The following is an 18,176-nucleotide window of genomic DNA, read 5'->3' as shown; positions in this document are numbered from 1 at the left end:
GAGACCACCTTTGTGGTCGCACGCCACTTTCGATGCTTAACAGTCAGTTTTCGGGGCACCCGGCTACGCGTTTTGACCCCCGAACCCTCGTCTTGCATCCATCTTGGTTCATTTTTGGCATGGACCCTATTTTCATTGTTTGGAAGGTGGTACTGGGTGGAAGACCACCTTTTCTTCTTGGAGACCACCTTTCTCCCCGCCGGCCAATTTTCTTGTCAGGAAGCTGGTCTCATTGGTCTTTGGGCCACATTTACTGGTCTCCCACCATACCACTAACTTGCATTCACTTGGGAGACCACCAAATGGGACCACCAACCAACTTTCACTCACTTGAACCTTTTGAACTGGTCAGCCAACCAGGGCAAGTAGTCAGCCGACCACCTGAACCGGTCGGCCAGCCTCCCTCAGTCTTGTCTCTGTGAGTTGTTGCCAGTTGTGCCAGCTGGAGGGCACAGACTGGATCCTCCATACACATGTATGGAGGATCTTTGCCCTTGGTTTGAAGCTTCTAGGAGAAGCTTTAGCACCTTGGCTCTATAAAGGAAGGCCTCCTCTTCCTTGTAGAGGGTTCTGAATTTGGCTGAAGGCATACACCATATCTCCCTCATGTCTCTATATTTTGTGCTCAAAAGTGCATAGCTCTTGGCCCCTTTGCACACTACCTCTTAGCCTAACACCTCCACCATCAACCTAAGCATCTTGGAGGCCATTTTCAAAGCTTGAAGAGCTGCATTTTTGGTCCAGAGGCTGCTGTCTTCTTGAGCTCCAAGGTTAACACACTATTTCCTCTTTTAAGTTTTATTTTTCACCATCTTTTAGCCATACTTGCAAGCATATTTGAGCTTTGTTGTAAACTGAAAAAAGTCTTATTTTGAGGTCCTTTTCATGTTTATTTAAGGTAATTTTGTTGTTGGGGGTCTTCTCCCCCCTTGCATGCTTCATTTTGCCTTGTTTTGTGTCATGCATTTAGGCCTTTGCATTGATCTTTGTTTGGCCTTTTAGCCACTGAAATCTAGTGGATTTTCAGTGGCTAGCATGCTATTTTGAGAGCCCAAATCAGAGAGGGATGACCCTCTCTCCCATTGTCTTCTTTACTAACTTTTTTGGCCTAACAAAGGAGCCCTTACTTGCATGCTTCCAAGCCTTGTTTCAGGCCTTTTTCAGTGACTTTTAGGGCCTGCATAAGCTCTATCCAAAGCTTTTTTTTTTTTCCATATTGGGTGTCCCTCTTGCATGTGTAGAATAATCCTCTTCTTAGCCTATTAAGGGAGCATGTCATTCTTGCATGCATTGACCCTGTTTCAGTGAGTTTTGGGGCTTTATTTGGCATGTCATATCTCTGACTTTTGCTGGTTTAGTAGCCTCTTGAATGTTTCATATACTTGTAGTGTAAACCCTTTTCACTAGCTTGTATTGAATTTTGTTTTGGCCCTTGATTCTAGCACTTTTTGGCCATGCCCTAAACTGATTTTGTGCATGTTTTGGACTTTTTTAGCTCTATTTTTATACCTCATGGTCGAATGATGCTTACTATGCATGGTTGTAGTGCAATACCCTTGCCTAGCCTTGAGTTTTGAAGCCTATTGCATGCCTATGTTGAGGTGTTTTCATGTCTTATCATCACTTTGCATGGCATTTCAGAGCATATAAGGTTGCCATGTTCCCATGTTTTCCACTCTTTAAATGCGTTTGAGAGTTGTGCTTGTATGCCTCGTTTATGGACCATTGCATGAGCTTCATTTCCATACCTTTCGAGCCATCATTTTAGTCCGTATTTGCTACTAATTTGGCCTGCATAGGGACTGTTTGGGGTTGGTTTGGGCATTTGAGTATTACTTTGCATACCTCTAGTGTAACGCACTTCACTAGTTTCGGTATTTGGGCCATCTAGCATGCATTGTGTGAGGTGTTTACATGATTCAGGACCATCTTGTATGTCATTTCAGAGCTGAAAAATGTGTGATTGTATGCCATATTTCATCATTTCCATGCTTTGGAAGAATTGCATCTTAGGTTTGGTCCCTTGCATTTGTGCATGTGTGCATGCATTTTGTTGCCTCATTTTCATCATAATGGCCACTGATTTGAGTGTGGTTGAGGCCCATTTATTTTAGTTTAAGTCCATCTTGCATTGTGTATGCCATGCCATGTTGTCGTATGATTGATCATTGCATTGCGCATGCCTTGTTCACTTCATTGTGTATGTTAGTCTTCACATGTGCATTGTGTATGTCATATAGTGTCATGTGCATTGAGTATGCCATTATTAGGCCATAGCATTGCGTATACTAGTTGCATGTTTGCATCTCATCCCTTGCATGTTTGCATGATTAGGTTACATTGCCTTAGGATTGCATGCTAGTTGCATTTGTACATGCATTGCATTGCTTGTTGCATCGTGTTTAGAATAGGAGTTAGTCCAAACACGGAAAACGAGGAACGTTTCATACTCCAAGTGATGAAAAGTACCTTGATTCTCAGTCACCGACGCTCTTGACTACACATGATGGAGTTGTTGGCTTTAGTTGCTTATATGTGCATTCATGTCATATTGAGTTGTGCAATCCGACTCCTCGGCCATCATGCATTGAGATGCGTGATTGGTGGCACGAGGATCGAGAACTACACTCCCTAGAGCCTATGCAATGATAGGGAGAGTGGTCATGCACACATATGTTGAAAATACCTTACCTTTTCTCTCTCTTGCCTTTGTTGCAGAAAAAACAGAAACCAAGAGAAGAAACTGGTCAACCGACCAGGTTTTCCGGCAAGCCGATCACCTTTTCTGGTCTTCACCACCAAGGGTGGTCGATAGATGGTCTCCCTTACTTGTAGCTGGTCGGCAGTCTTTCCACAGCTTCCTAGGGTGGAGTTTCATCTCTCTGGAGCATTGTGCAAGTTTCTGAAATCAAATGCAAACAAAGGTGAGCCGAGGCATCGCGATGGAATTTCCCGACAAGGCGACTCGAGCATGCATGCATTCCTTATCATTCAAGCAGAGCTGAGGCAGTCCACTTCATGTAGCATTGCATGCTAGTTTACTCACTTTCTTAGTTAATTTGTTAATTAGCTAGTATTGTGTAATAATTAGCTGTAATTCATTATTCACTTCAGTTGTGTAATAACTAGGTTAATTAGCTTAGATTAGCTAGTTGATTCTGTATTATTCATTCGGACCCTCCGAGGGGGGCAATTTGTAATAAGTGTGCGTGTGTGTGATGCATGTCTTCCAACCCCACGTCTTTCTCCCTTTTATTTGCCAGCTTATGATGGTTAGTTTTAGGGCATGTTTCAATTAGCATACTTATGCTTGCATGTTTGCATTCATTCATCTGTCTTGCATGCACCGGGCTCGGCGCATCATACTAACTGCATTGTACTTCAATTTCAAGTTGAATACATGTATCAAGTTGCATCTCATATGCCATCTTAGAATAGCCGAGCCTATTGTAGTTGCATTTTTTGCATGTGTTGCATTAGGCATCTCAGCATAGTTAGGATTCATGCATGATTTCTAATTAGCTTTTTTCTTTGGCTCGGAGTACTCGGTGAGTGTTTATGCTTTAGCATCCTTGCATGCATGTGAGTGACTGCCATGATATCATGCTTACCATGAGGCTATTTGCTTACGTGACATAACTGCCTGAATGCCTGTGGGTGAAAGTTTGGGTTACTTGGATTGGAACAATTCATCGATTGCGAGTTTTAAGCGCACTTAAGAGTGGCAAATCATCATGTTTTCTAAGCCCACTTGAAGGTGGCAAAATCCATGTCTTAGCCTACTTGCGAGTAGCACCTCCAAACCATTTTCAAAACAAACATGAGATGTTTTGTTCCAACTTAGGCGATCCAGTCTATACTTATATGCTGTGTGCATCACATAGTAATTTTAGGCTAATAAGCCGGAATAAGAGCACATATGTTTTCAAAACAAAATATCATGCTTAGTAGTGGCCGATCTTTGATCGGGCGAGTGGGGGTGCTCATGAAATGACCTTCCCCAATCGTACCTGTAGACACCCCATTTTTGACCATCCTCAAGACTTGGACGTCACCGTTTGAACACTCGGTGATTATCCATGTTTGTATTCGTTTGGAGTTCCCGGAGGCCTCGGCTCGCGCGCCTCGCCTCAGGATCTCCGAACTTGACTGTTTAGTGTCTGGTTTTACACCAAACACTTGTGTTTTGCCTTAGAGGGGCAGGGAATGCCTTGTGAGACATCCCCACACACCACCGGCAGTGGCTAGAGGCCACCGGCTGGTTTTTGCTTCCATCGGCACTTTTTATTGCCGGTCGGCACTATTTGTTGCTGGTCAGCACTATTTAGTGCCGGTCGGCACTCCTTTTGGCCAAGATGACCTTTTTGACCGGTCGACTACTGTTCATCTGCTTTTGCAGATATTTTAAGACAGCTGTCTTGCTTTTGGCTCCCCTCCATACATGTGTATGGAGGGATCTCCCTCTTATGAAGCTTGTCTTGTAAGCTTTACAAGACAAAAGCTTCTATATAGAGAGGGGCTCTCTCTTGTTGCAAAGGTTGGAGAGACTTAAGATATTTTGAGAGCTTAGACAGCCATTGTTGAGCTCTGGTTTTAGGGTTAGGATTAGATACACATCCTATCTCTCTTTCCCTCTCTTTTGTGCTCTAGGTGTTTTGTGTCTTACTATTGCACATAAACACCTAGTGTTTCACCTTTGTCTAGCTATTGAGGTCCTAAGGGACTGGTTTTAGTACTTTGGTGTTGGATTCAAGCCAAGGAAGGCCATTGGAGCATCATTGTTGAAGAAGGCTGCAAGGATAAGAATCTCACCCCTTTATTCCCCATTTTTGCACCTTATTTCTACCTGTCTTAAATTCGTTTTTGTGCTTATTGTATAACACAAAAAAGTTCTATTTTTAGGCCCTCTTTATTGTTCATTAAGAGTGTTTTTTGGTTTGGAGGTGTTTGACCCCTCTTAGGCCTTGAAAGGCCTCATTTTGAGCCATTTTGTGCTAGTTTCGGGACTTTGGTGTTTGGGCCTCTTCACCACTGAAATCTTGAGGGATTTCAGTGGTGGAGATGGTGCCTTGAAGTTCTTAAAAGGAGAGGGCCACCCCCTCTCCTTGTTGTCCTTGAAAAGGGCATGTTTTGGCCTCTTGAGGGAGCACCATGTTAGAGGGTGTATTGACCATGACTTGGCTGCTTTTTATGCTTAATATGTCATGTTATGCCTCTGTTTTTACTTGGTTTTGGTACTCCATGCATGCTTAGCATAGTTGCCATATAATGCCTTGTGATTCCTTAAAATGTCTTAGGTTGTGTGCCTTTGTTTCTAGCATGTTTTAGGCTTGCATTTGTGAAGATTTTGTGCTTATCTTGACATGTTTTAGGTCTGTCCATAAGTGTTTGGGTCGATTTTGGCACGCATCATATAGCCTCTTTGCATTTTGGCTTGTTGGCCTTAAGTATGTGCACGTATAGCATGACATCTTTGCGTTGATTTGGTGATTTGGGGTCACCCTACGTGTTATTTCAGTCCCATTTTCATGCTTGTGTGACTGCCTTGCATGCCTCTTTAATGCTTTGGAAGTATGTGTTGCATGCTCCTTGTTTTGGCACTTGTGCATGCCTTTAAATTTGAGCCATTTAGATGCCATCTAAGTGGTCTTTTGGGCCTTATGTTATGTGCTAAAATTCTGTTTTTTAGTCATTTAGTCCATGCCATGTTTGGTCTTGCTAAGTGTAGTTCAATGCCCCATTGGTTTGCTTTGAACACTTGGACTATTTGTTGCATGTTTGGCTTGATTTTGTTGCTTGGTTTGACACCATCCTAACATGCATTTTCAGAACTTATGTTGCATATTAATTGCCCATGTCATCCCCCTTTCAAATGTGTTTGAGGGTTATTCAATTTGTGCTTAAGTGTTGGCCCTCAATTATGTGCATGTGTGTATGTATTTGGTCCCTCATGTTTGGGCATTTTGGCTACTGTTTTGGGTCTTATTAGAGCTGCCCAAATCTTGTGTAAGTCCATCTTTGCCTCCATTTGCATGGCCCCATGTTTGCTTGTATGCTTGCATAAGTTTGTTGCCATGTCATGTTGCATCCTTAGCTTGCATGCCTAGGTTGCATTGCATCTTGCATGCATGCCTTGTTCCTTGACTTGATGATAGGAATTGGGCCTTAGTTTGTTTGATTGGTTTGCATTTCATTTGACATGAAAGTTGCATACTTGATTCCTTGGGCCATCATGCATGGAAATGCGTGATTGGTGGTCCGAGAATCGAGACACATGCCCCTTTGAGTCATTACCATGATAAGGGACATGATGGGTGCATATATGCCTTGAATTGTGCAGCCATGCTTTGCCTTGCCCTCTGTTGCTGTCAATTGCAGGTTCTGCAGGCATTCATTGCCGATCGGCAGTATATATTGCCGATCGGCAGTAAACGAGCAGCCGATGGATTCACCTTGTGCCGGTGACTACACCACACTGCCGGTGGCAATTCTACTCAGCCGGTGGCACTCCTCAATGTCCAGAGAAGCAGTCCCGAGGTTTTGACAACCTCCAGAGGAGTGAAGGAAGGAAAACAGAGGCAGCCCATGCATGGCGGCGCGTTTCCCGAGGCAGTTTATCTGTTTTCTTAGCTTAAATTAATTTGCTTAGCTGATTAGGCAATTTATAATATTTAATTAGCTTGCGTAGTTAATTAATTTGTAATATTTATTTGGTCCCTCCGAACGAGGGCAAATTTGTAATAAGTGTGTGTGAGTGGTGTGTATGTCTTCCAATCCCCACTTCTTTCTTCCCTTTTACTTACTTGCTTTGATGGTAGATTAGGGCATCTTTAAATTTAGCATACCTTATGCTATGCATGCGTGCATTCATGCATTTGTATTGCATACATTAGGCTCGGTACATCACGCTAACTGCATTTATACTTCGAATTCAAAAACTGAATATGTGATAGTTGCGCATTTTCACATGCCATGTTTAGGATAAGCCGAGCCTATTCTAGCAACATTTTCTATGCGATGCAGTAGGCACTTAACATGAACTAGGACATGCATGTTTGCTAACTAGTTTACTATTTTGGCACGGAGTACGATGTAAGTATTTATGCTTTAGCATCCCGCATGCGTGTGAGTGTTGCCATGACAGTATGCCTGCCATGTGGCTAGATGCTTATGTGTTAAAATGATTGAATGCCTGTGGGTGGAGGCTGGATTGTTTGAGTTGGAAAAACTCGTTGAAATCCGTATTTTAGCCTACTTGCGAGTAACAAATTCCAAAGCACTTTTCAAAACCAAACGGATATGCAATGCTTATTTCCAAATTAGGCAATCTAGTCTATACTTGTTTGCTGCGTGCATAACATAGTAATTCTAGGCTAATAAATGGGAAAAGAACACATAAACGTTTTCAAAATCAGATATCATGGTTAGTAGAGGCCGGTCTTCAAACCGGGCGAAAGGGGGTGCTCATAGCTGACCTTCCCCGATCGTACCCAAGCTCCCGAGCCGAGACAACTCCGGTGATGACGGACATGTGGCCTTCGGCACTGAGTCAGGGTTTCCTAAATTTCCCCATTTAAAAAATATTTAGGTGGCGACTCTGTATCTGGCAAAGCAGTCCATGTTTGGCACTACTTTTTCAAAAATCTGTTTCTCAAAACGATTTGCCAAATTTGGACTCTTTGGTTCAAGATTAAGAACCGTGACACAAATCGAGTCCGAACTGTAGTGGTGTCCCTCGCGGACTTGTTACAGTACCCAAGTTCCCGAGCCGAGGCAACTTTGGTGATGACGGACACGTGGCCTTAGGCACGAGTTAGAGTTTTCTAAATTTTTCCAAAATAAAATATTTAGGTGGTGACTCTGTATCTGGCAAAGCAGTCCATGTTTGGCACTTCTTTCTAAAAATCTGTTTTCCAAAACGATTTGTCGGATTTGGACTCTTTGATGATTCATCGGTCTTGCATTGCACCCTGCGAGATTAGATACAGGACCGTGACATTGAGTCCGAACTGTAGTGAGCCCAAACAAAGAAATCGGGATTCTCTCCCAGGGCGTTCAGGGACGTCTACAGTTTCTGGCAACTCTGTTGGGGATTTAGAGAACTTGACTGGAACTCATGATATCTTGTTTTGACTACACTTATGTGTTTCTTTGCATTGCATTTGCATTGATGCACCTAGGATACCGTGTTTGCCATCTGCTATTCCTGAGCGATTAGCCTAAGGCCGCAATAAGGTTGACCGGTTACGGGCTCTGCCACGATGGGAACACAAACCCCGATTTTTACCGGGGCACCCTTTTCGACCATTCGACCTAGTGCATATTCGGAATCCATAGTGTCTATTCCAAACTAGGACAGGTTGCTTACCTGATTATAGGTTGTTTGAAACCGCTGCGTGCGTAGTGAAACCCTAGCTCCTGACAAAATAGGACAGGGAAACCTTATCCCACCATAGGGGTGTTTTGGCTCTCATTTGCCTGCTATGTGCTGTTAGAGTGTGCCTCTACAGGATGCATGTATCAGTTTGCAAGTCTGGGTATCAGGCCTGCGGGCATCAGTGTTTTGAGAATCAGTTATATCTGTGGGTATCAGATTTAGTCTTGGGGCAGTGATTTGAGAACAGTGATCAGTGGTCGAATACATTTGTTCAGTTATGCTTATATCTGTTCTGGTGAAATTGGGCTGAGATGCTGCCTGTTTTCTCTTTCAAGGGTTTAGAGATTTAGTTCAGAATAACCAGTATTCTCCTTCGCTGAGGCAAGGCAGACATCCGATCCGTCAGTCACCAGTCACATCACTTCCGTTCAGGCAGACTTATGATGACACAGAATTCGGAGGAAATTGTGGTTATGGCAGCCGCGTTAAACCAAGGAATCATCTTGCAGGGTGAGACCGACGTTGAAGTACCGCACCCACCCAGGTCACCTGCCGCACATCCCGTCTGGGAACCCCAGTTATTTCAAGCCCGTCAGCCCACCACTTTTGAGTTGATGGGAATGATTGGTGACCTTCAGAGGTCTGTGGCTGATCTAGCCCACGGAATGTTGGCTCCGCCACTAACCACATCGTATGCCGGGAACTTCATGCCGCAGGAGCCCCCGCTACTAGGGCGAATTATAATTGAGCTCAGCCAACCTGAAGCTGTCTCAAGCTCTGGTAATGACATGTCGACAACAACAAAGCCCCACTTTGATCAAGCAACCCAAACCTTCCACCAAGCTAAGACTAGTGGAAAGAACAAGATGAAGGTGGACACCGATCCCTACGAACAACTCCAGCAAGTTGTTGAGGCTCTGAAAGCCGGAGGGTTGAATAAGCAACAAGTACTCACGGTTGTTGCTAAGACTGTGGATGACATCTTCCCCACTCAGACCGAGAGCAATTTAAACCAGAGGAAAAATCGGGGTAGGGGCCACCGTGCCAGAACAATTCCTTCCAATCCTAACCCTGCACCTGGAAAAGATCAGAAAGCCAAGGCAGTGCCTGCCGACCCTTTTGCTAGTGCATCCAGCAAGAATCCACAGACTTCGAAGTGTCCGCCCCGAGGTCGTAGAGTCTTCCATGCCCTCTACATGCCTTTGTCTAAAGCACTGCAAATCCTGGCCGAAAAGGGACATCTTAAACCCCTTGAGCCTCGGCCTCTCCCGAGTAACCTCCCTTTCTCACATGATGCTACTCAGTACTGCACGTACCATCAACAGACTGGTCACAGCACCGACAACTACTTTCGTCTTCGCCACAAAGTGCAAGATTTGATTGACAATGAAGTCATCCTCCCGCCAAGCTCGGCAAAGTCTGTCATCACCGGGTTGGTGGATTTCGAGGATAATGCAAGTATGTGATCAAGGGTTAGACCACCTATGGGCGGTGCTCAGCTTATTCCGAATGTGGCGTATGGCACGCACTATTTTAAGCATTTGCGAATGCTAGTTTTTGTACTTTCTGACTTGGGTGTTGAGTCAATTCTATGGTTTTGTTTTGAGTCTGACTCATTGTCTTGAGTTAGTCTTTTTGATTAAGAGTCTATCTTCTTGTATCGAGTCAGTCCTGTTGTACAAAGGTCGGATGATTCCGGGGGTGTTACCTCGGGCATTACCATTTTGTTTTGCTTTTGTCTTTTCGTTTTCTTTTGAGTCTGTTTCTGCCTGGAGTCAGTTACACCAACAGATCTGAATGAGAACAGCAGTGGTTTTTCATGCTTACTTCTACCTTGTGCCAGTTGTGCCAGAAAGTTTGAATGAAACGGAAGTACTTTTCGCCTACTTTTCTATGCCTCGAACTCATTGCATTGACCTGAGTTTTTCAAAACTTTTTGAACATTGTGATGAAAACAAAGAGGAAGGAATTTCTCGGGATTTGCAAAAAAATTTGATCAATTGAGAGAAAGAGAGGCGTGCTAAGCCCTTAATGAATGAGCTCATGTTTGTTAATGTGAGTACTGAGAAGGATCCTGGCTTGAGCCAGATTGGTTCTACACTATCTTCAGCGCGAGCGATTTGTCACTTTCTTAAAAGATTTCAAAAAATGTTTTGCGCCGTCCTGCGAAGACCTGTGTGGAATCACTCTTGAGATTGTGCAGCCTAGGATCGGTCTCAGCCTCAAGACTCGACCCATTTGCTTTCAAACCTCGAACTTAGATTCAGAGTGATCAATGGTCAACCACAATGTGAGGCCTGTGTGGCTAGATTTGAAACAGCTCATGAATTAGCGGCGACAAGGTCAGATCAAGAAGATCGGATGTCATCAAAAGAAGCTTGCAAAGCTAGATCAGAAGCACCCCTGAAACTAGGGGCAAAGAATTTCAAACGTGCTCGAAGAGCGAAAGATGAGTCATTTCTCAAGCTAATGAAGATCGGCAAGAATGCCAAATCCCAGAAGGGAAGAAAGAAGAAAGTATTGCTGAAGGACAACTGATTTCCTATCCACAACACTAGGGGCAAATTCAGCCCCCCATTGGATGGACTCCTGCATCGTCAATGAACAGCAGTCATTCTCCTGGATTCAGACGACTTCAGGATCTCAAAACCATTTGACATGGACAAAGCTACACTTTTACCCTTGAGAGGCTCGCTGGGCCGAAAACCCGAAAGGGCGACCCAGGCAAAAGTTGGAGCAAGAAAAAGAACCAAAAAAAAAAGAAAAATGCAAAGAATGAAAAAAAAAAAAAAGAAGAAAAATGAAGAAAATGAAAAGAAAAGATGAAAAAGAAAAAAGAAGAAAAGAATTGAAAAGAAAAGAAAAACATAGCTCGCAAGGTTGAAAACTCGGAAGGGCGGCCTTGGCAAAAGTTAGAGCGCAAAAGGAGAGGTTAATACCCGAGTGTACCTTAACCCCAAACTACGTAAGGCTTGATTCCCATGTTTGGGATACGTAGGCAACTTCGTTCTGAAGTCCAGCCATAAACATTTCCAAATCAACTGTGTCCATGTGATGGTTCGGGTCATCTTTGTCTTCTCACTACAACAAAAGTAATCTATGGTGACGAAAAGTAGTGAAGAAAATAAATTTTGTCACTGAATAAGAATAATCCGTGACGAATTATAAAATTTTGTCACGTATAATAAAAAAATAAAAATAATAGGTGACGAAATTTATTTTTGTCAACAAATACTTCTTTTTAGGTGAGAAAAAATTAAATTTCGTCACCGAAGGTTTTCCCGCTAATATTTTTTGAGTGGCGCCAAAAATTTAGACTTTTGGTGAGAAAAAAATTTGTCACAAATTATAAAATTTTTAGCGAGGAATACATTTTCGTCACCAATAATTTTGTATATATTTTTTTTGAGAAACTTGATTTTAAATGTTTTAAGACCATTTGGTGAGAAATATATTTTTATCACTAATAATTTTTAATATTTTGAGACATTTTAGTGAGAAAATTATATTGTCACCAATTTTAGAGGAAAAATTTTAACATATTGGGCGGTAATGGAAAAAAAAAACTACTAACTTTTTTCCTCCTTTATTTTTGTTTATCAATTTTTCTCTCCCCTCTCTCTCTCTCTCAAAACAAAAACACAAGTTAATTAACTCTCTAAACTTATGGTGACGAAAAGTAGTGAAAAAAATATTTCGTCACTAAATAAGAATAATCCGTGACGAATTATAAATTTTGTCCCATATAATAAAAAGTAAAAATAATAGGTGACGAAATTTATTTTCGTTAATAAATACTTATTTTTAGGTGAAGAAAAATTAAATTTCGTCACCAAATATTTTCCATCTAATTTTTTTTGGGTGACGCCAAAATTTTGAGATTTTTAATAAGAAAAAAATTTGTCACCAATTATAAAATTATCAGTAAAAAATATATTTTCATTACAAATAATTTTAAATATTTTTTAAAAGAAATTAATTTTAAATATTTTAAAATTATTTAATGAGAAATATATTTTTATCGTCAACAATTTTAATATTTTAAAATTTTTAATGATAAAATTATTTTCTCACCAACCAATCTTGAAGGGTAACTTTGAGATTTGGCTGCAAGGGAAAAAAGGAACCCTATTGATTCTCCCCCCCCTCCTTTTTTTTTTTGGTGCTCTAGTTTTCGTCTCATCCCTCTCTTGCAAAACACACAAAGGTATGGCCTCTCTCTCTCTCTCTCTCTCTCTCTCTCTCTCTCTCTCTCTCGTAGTTGTTTAATGGTGGAATAAGGGTTTTCAGTAACGTGGTGGCGCTGTGGTGGGGATGGAATGGTGTAACGGAGGTGCGGTGTGAGAGGAGGAGGGCTAGCGGTGCTCTTTGTTTGCTTGTTCAGCTGATCTCACCCTTGGTTGCCCTCACATTTGTTTGCACTGGTGTGAATTTGCGTCCCTATATGTTTTTACCAAAGCAATTTGTATGCATATTTCTTTATATATATGAGATTGAAACAATTTTGCTCCAAATTAGGAAACTTTGGATTTTTATTTGTTAAATTGGAACGTTTTGCCAAACTATTAGAGGGTTCCCAGTACCCTAATTAGTTTCTTCTCCTGTATTCATCGGCTTCTAATGTGACAATTGGATTAGATAAAATTAGATTGAGCACACTTCTTAAATTGTCTAGATAATTTGCTCGAAGGCAAGCAATGTGTGAATTTTTTTCTTAGATGTTAGTTCGCTTTTCTTTATTTGACTTTACTATTTTCTCTTGAGATGCAGGGCTTCTAATTATCCACAATCCTATGTGCTGGAAAAGAAATCTGCAGTGTGTCAAATTATTATCCAATTGATGACTTCCATGTAATCTGGCAATAGAGCTTTCTGTGGTGGTGAGTTGGTGACCGATTATATAAAACCATATATATTTTATGTGATATTAGCTCTCAAACCAGAGTATGTAATTTTCTGGTTTGCAATTTTTTTCTTTTTTCTTTTTTATGTAGAGATTTTGATATTGGATTTTTATGTTTGTGTATTGTCTTGGTGTTTGTTATTGCATTCACAAATTTTGTACACCATATGTTTGACAATATGTCCATAAGAGTCAAACAAGTGGGTTCATGTGAGTGTTCATTGACTCTAATTTCTCTTTTATTCTGTGTTTCTCCCTCTCTGTTTTGGTATCCGAGCTCAATCAATTCATTTGAATTGGGAATTGGTGTGTTATGTTTTGTTAGATCTTTGATTTGGGTTGTTTTTAGTTTTATATCAATGTTTAGCTTGATTTTGATATGGGTTGTTTGCACTAAATGATTGATTTAATGTTTCTATGAACTCATAACCGCATTTATTATGACCTAAGAACATTTTTGGTAATATTTGGTAAAATTAAGGACTTTCTGAGTTAATAACATAGTGTGTGTCAAACCCAGGTACAATTAACAGTAACACCAGGATTTGGTATTGATGGTTATTTGAGATTCAACTCATAACTTACTCTTTCTTTGCTCTCACTTCCATTCAATTGTGTGTTTTTCCTTTTAATTATTACTTTTTTACAAATCCTATGAAAATGACATGTTTGCAGCATAGGTCCTATCAATTCAATGTTTTGGATGGTAATTTTTCCTTACTTTTGTGTTGGATTGTATTTCACCAACAAGAAGGAAAAAAGGGCAAAAAACCCACGACGGTGTATTCCGTTGTAAATACAAATATTTTAGGTATATATTGATTCTTTTTATTCCATGCACTAGGTACATAACGAAAATTTTGTGGGATTTATTCCTTTGTTGTCATTTGAACTTCCTGGAACATAAGAAATGACATAATTTTTAATGTTTAATGTATTTGTCTACACGTTGATGCCCACATTCTTAAGTTTCTTCTCTCCAACAATAATAACTATCCTATTGAAATGGAGATTTGAAAGTGTGAATAGTGAATAATCAAACATATCATGAGGGTTTGATGGACCTGATTAGCAAGCATTTGTAATTTATTATTAAAAAGAATGATTGATGTGAGATGGTATGCTTGATGCCTTGTGTGATATGGTTGTGGTTGCTGGCCACTAGTTGAGTTCAAGCCATATTCTTGTGTTGGTATACTTTAGGTTAAAAAAACCTTTCCTCCAGGTTTCATGGCCTTTGAGTTTGAGGTCTGGTAATTGTAAGGCAATAGAAATGTGTATCTAGCATATAAGGCCTATGTTGAAGTACATATTGTACAGATTGAGCTCGATTTCTTTGACACTGCCAGTTCGTCAACTGCATCTCTGGTTTCTTGCTCTAACCCAATATGTGCTTCTATAGTTCAAGCTGCAGCTGCTGAATGCTCTTCACAGAGTAATCAGTGTGATGATTCATTTCAGTATGGAGATGGAAACGGGACATCTGGTTATTATTGAACTGATTTGTTGTATGTAAAATTTTTACACAAATATGGGGGCTTCTTTAGTCTATAACTCTTCTGCTCCAGCTATTTTTGGGTAAGTTATTAATGTTATACTGTTGGAATTATGGTTCTTATTTAGAGTGATAATTATATGTCTCGTAATCAAAGATATTTGAGATTTGTTACTTATATGAGTTTTTTCATCTGAGCTATTCATTTTCAAATTATGTCCACACTGTTCACAAATGTTCATTCTAATGACGGTGTATTTTCGTGTGGGATTGAAAATGATCAATAGATTAAGAGAGTAGATAGTCAGGAGAGTCACAACAGAAGCCTAACTATGTTAATACATTCATGAAAACACATAGTTACCATTATTTGCTTAACTATACCATTTCTTCATGTACAAAAAAACTGTAAGCAAATGTGGCAGTGGCTAACTAATCCAACCTGGCCAAACCAATCATGTACTTGGATGGCATTAAGTGAAAAAACATGTTCTATCAATGGCTAACTAATCCAACCTGGCCAAATTTCAGGTTTCCATTCTATTGTGGTTGCTGTATGCATGTATCACATGTTAATGCTCGTTTTAAGTTTTATGGGTTTGCAACTTAAATGTATTGGATGGGTGTTTTGGAAACAGGTGTAGCCCCTATCAATCTGGGGACTTAACCAAGAGGGATAGAGTAATTGATGGGATTGAGTAATTGATGGGATTATTAGGTTGGTCAACAGGATCTGTCTGTCACATCACAACTGGCATCACGAGGGATTACTCCTAAGGTGTTCTCCCTTGATATATGTGATTTGAACCATTTATTTAAATCATACCCACCGAAGAGGCTTTTGTTCTATTGTTCAGTGTTTTGTTTTGCAGCTGAGACTAAACAAATAGTGGACTTAGTGGACTATAGAACATGGTTATGTTGTCTCTTGTTCATGAGTAAAGAAATATTATATGTAATGGTAAGTCTTTATTGCCTTCTATTCATTCATCTACTATGATATTTGAACTACATGAATGGATGATATATTTTGATTGCTTGATTGTGAATATACTTCTCAGGATGTTGCTATTCTCTGCTTCTAAAGAGTAATCATCCCCATGGAAGGAGCAATATATCATGATTACTCTATTTGACTTGAGGTAATGGCATTATCCATGTCTACTTTTGACTCTTCATTTTCAGTGATAATTTGAGTGGTTCTTATTTTATTTGTATGTCCTCAAGCGCATACTCATAAAAGCAATGAATGCAATATTTATGTTATGTACCCAGCAAATTGCTACTATTATTTTTTAATTAATTTCGTAGGAAAACTCTTAGGTGAATTTGTTTTCAGCTCCAACTTTGGAAGGAGTGGCAACGTTGGTGCTAGAGAGAAGGACAAGAGAGACGACAAAAAGCAATTCTTCCAACTAGCTAGCCCACGTAGTTTCAATTTAAGATAACAAGGGGCCATTTTGTTTACCGGTTTATAATTTTATGAAATGTAAGATGTAATTATGATTAATAGGATATAAAATAAGAAATATTGTGTTTTTGATGTTATTTTTTTGAAGAAAATATTGTATCATTGCCTTGTTATATTATTTGTGTCAACGATAATACGACCCCCACGCGCTACGCGCGTGGGGGTCCAACTAGTATATGAAGAAATATGCGATGTAGGTGCCATATCATGCCATATATTCTGCCACTAGTGATAGTGATATATGGTATTCTTGTAATCTTTTGGCATCTTATGTTATCCGTGTAAGTTTATCATCAAGGATCACCTCAACTCTTTGAAGTTCTGATTTGTTAGATGCATTTCTACTAAATTGGTTTATAAAATAAAATTATTTATATATGAGTTTAGATGTAATTGATAATATATTAATGTTTTCTTTGTCTATTTTCTTTGCAGATTGGTTTTTGATGACATTTGGAAGTATACGTGCAAATGAAGATCAACTGTTGAATTTTGTTTCCTGAACTGATACTTAGTTGTAGTTGTAAATTAAGATTGAGTGTTGATTTTTTTTTGTGTGGATTCCACGTTAGTTCATTTTGGGATTTGCTTTGGTGGTTTTTTTGTTATACTTAATGGTTTATATTATTAAAGTTGTTTGATGGATATATTTTGATTTATAATATAAATTGTTTATTGATTTTTTTTGTAGAGTGATGTATAATAGCTAGTGATTTCTTAGTACAATTAAAAGACTATTGGGATATGAGCAGGGATATTTGTGAAATAATAATTGAAATTGAAATATAAAATATGGAACAGGTTTAGTGACGAATTTGTTTCGTCATTTGTACTTGTTATTATGACAAAGTGCTTATTCATCATTAATAAACATTTTTTGTGACAAAATTTATTGTAGCGCATATATGGAATTTTTCATTGATTTTGTTGTTTGGTGATGAAATATTTTTCGTCACGTATATAAATATATTTGTGATGAAGTATATTTCGTCACCCATGTATGACTTTTGGAGACGAAAAATTTTGTCACTTTTATATCTTACTGTGACGAAATTATTTCCTCATCAATGATCAACATTTGTGACAAATTTATTCGTCAACTAAAATTATAAATATGGTATTGAATAATTATTTGGTAACGAAAATGAGAATTTTTGGCAACAAAATCTTATTTTATTGGTGACAAAAAATTTCGTCACTGAACTAATGTCATTAGTGACAAAATTATTTTTCGTCATGGTGGTTTTTAGTGACAAACCTTCAATGACGAAGCTGGTGATGAAAATATTTCGTCACAAATATCTATAGTGACGAAATTAGCTCTTTCGAGACAAAAAAATTTCGTCATTCAAGACCCAACTTGTTGTTGTGTCTCTGTATCTGAGAATTTGGTTGTAATTGTCACTGTGAGGACTTATTACAGTGTGCTGCGACGCTATCTAAACAAGGGGCAACTTTCCGTTGCCATATAGTGTGCTGCGGTGCTATTCAAACAAAGGGGCAATTTTCCATTGCCATACAGTGCCGTTCAAACAAGGGGCAATTTTTCATTGTTATGGATCTAAGGTTGTGCATCTCAAGAATAGGTTCCGTGCTCGTTGAGTAGTGGCCATTTGCAAAAGCAGTTTTTGAGAATTTTTACTGAGGTTGACTAATTTTCTCGAAAAGTATTCCATTTTTCAAAACTGGACCATTTCTTGGACACAAAAAAGGAAAATTTTCAGTGCTCATGACCTAACTTGCATGATTTTCAAAATCAAAAAGTTGAATAAGTGTGTTAATCTAACTCTCATTTTGGTTAAAATTGTTTTAACAGAAGCCAAAAACAAAAAATGGTCAAAATGATGAACTAGGGGCACAGTTGAGTCAGGTGTTCTGTCTTTCCCCCATTGTCAACATACTTGCTAGAAAAAGGCACTCTACTTGCCAG

General features: G+C 39.5%; 1 long non-coding RNA gene across 1 annotated transcript; it reads left to right on the top strand.

The window, feature by feature from the left end:
* The first annotated feature begins 13,145 nt into the window (after positions 1-13,145).
* LOC114300151 (uncharacterized) lies at positions 13,146-17,066 on the top strand. Its single transcript, XR_003642569.2, has 6 exons — positions 13,146-13,257; positions 14,683-14,858; positions 15,414-15,553; positions 15,648-15,736; positions 15,837-15,917; positions 16,682-17,066. It is a non-coding gene; the product is annotated as an uncharacterized LOC114300151 (long non-coding RNA).
* Positions 17,067-18,176: the final 1,110 nt, after the last annotated feature.

Source organism: Camellia sinensis, chromosome 2 (genome assembly GCF_055761805.1).
Source record: "Camellia sinensis isolate YWXY chromosome 2, ASM5576180v1, whole genome shotgun sequence".
NCBI classification, from domain to species: domain Eukaryota; kingdom Viridiplantae; phylum Streptophyta; class Magnoliopsida; order Ericales; family Theaceae; genus Camellia; species Camellia sinensis.
The sequence above is the reverse complement of the archived record's forward strand: the minus strand, read 5'-3'. Positions and strand labels throughout refer to the sequence as shown.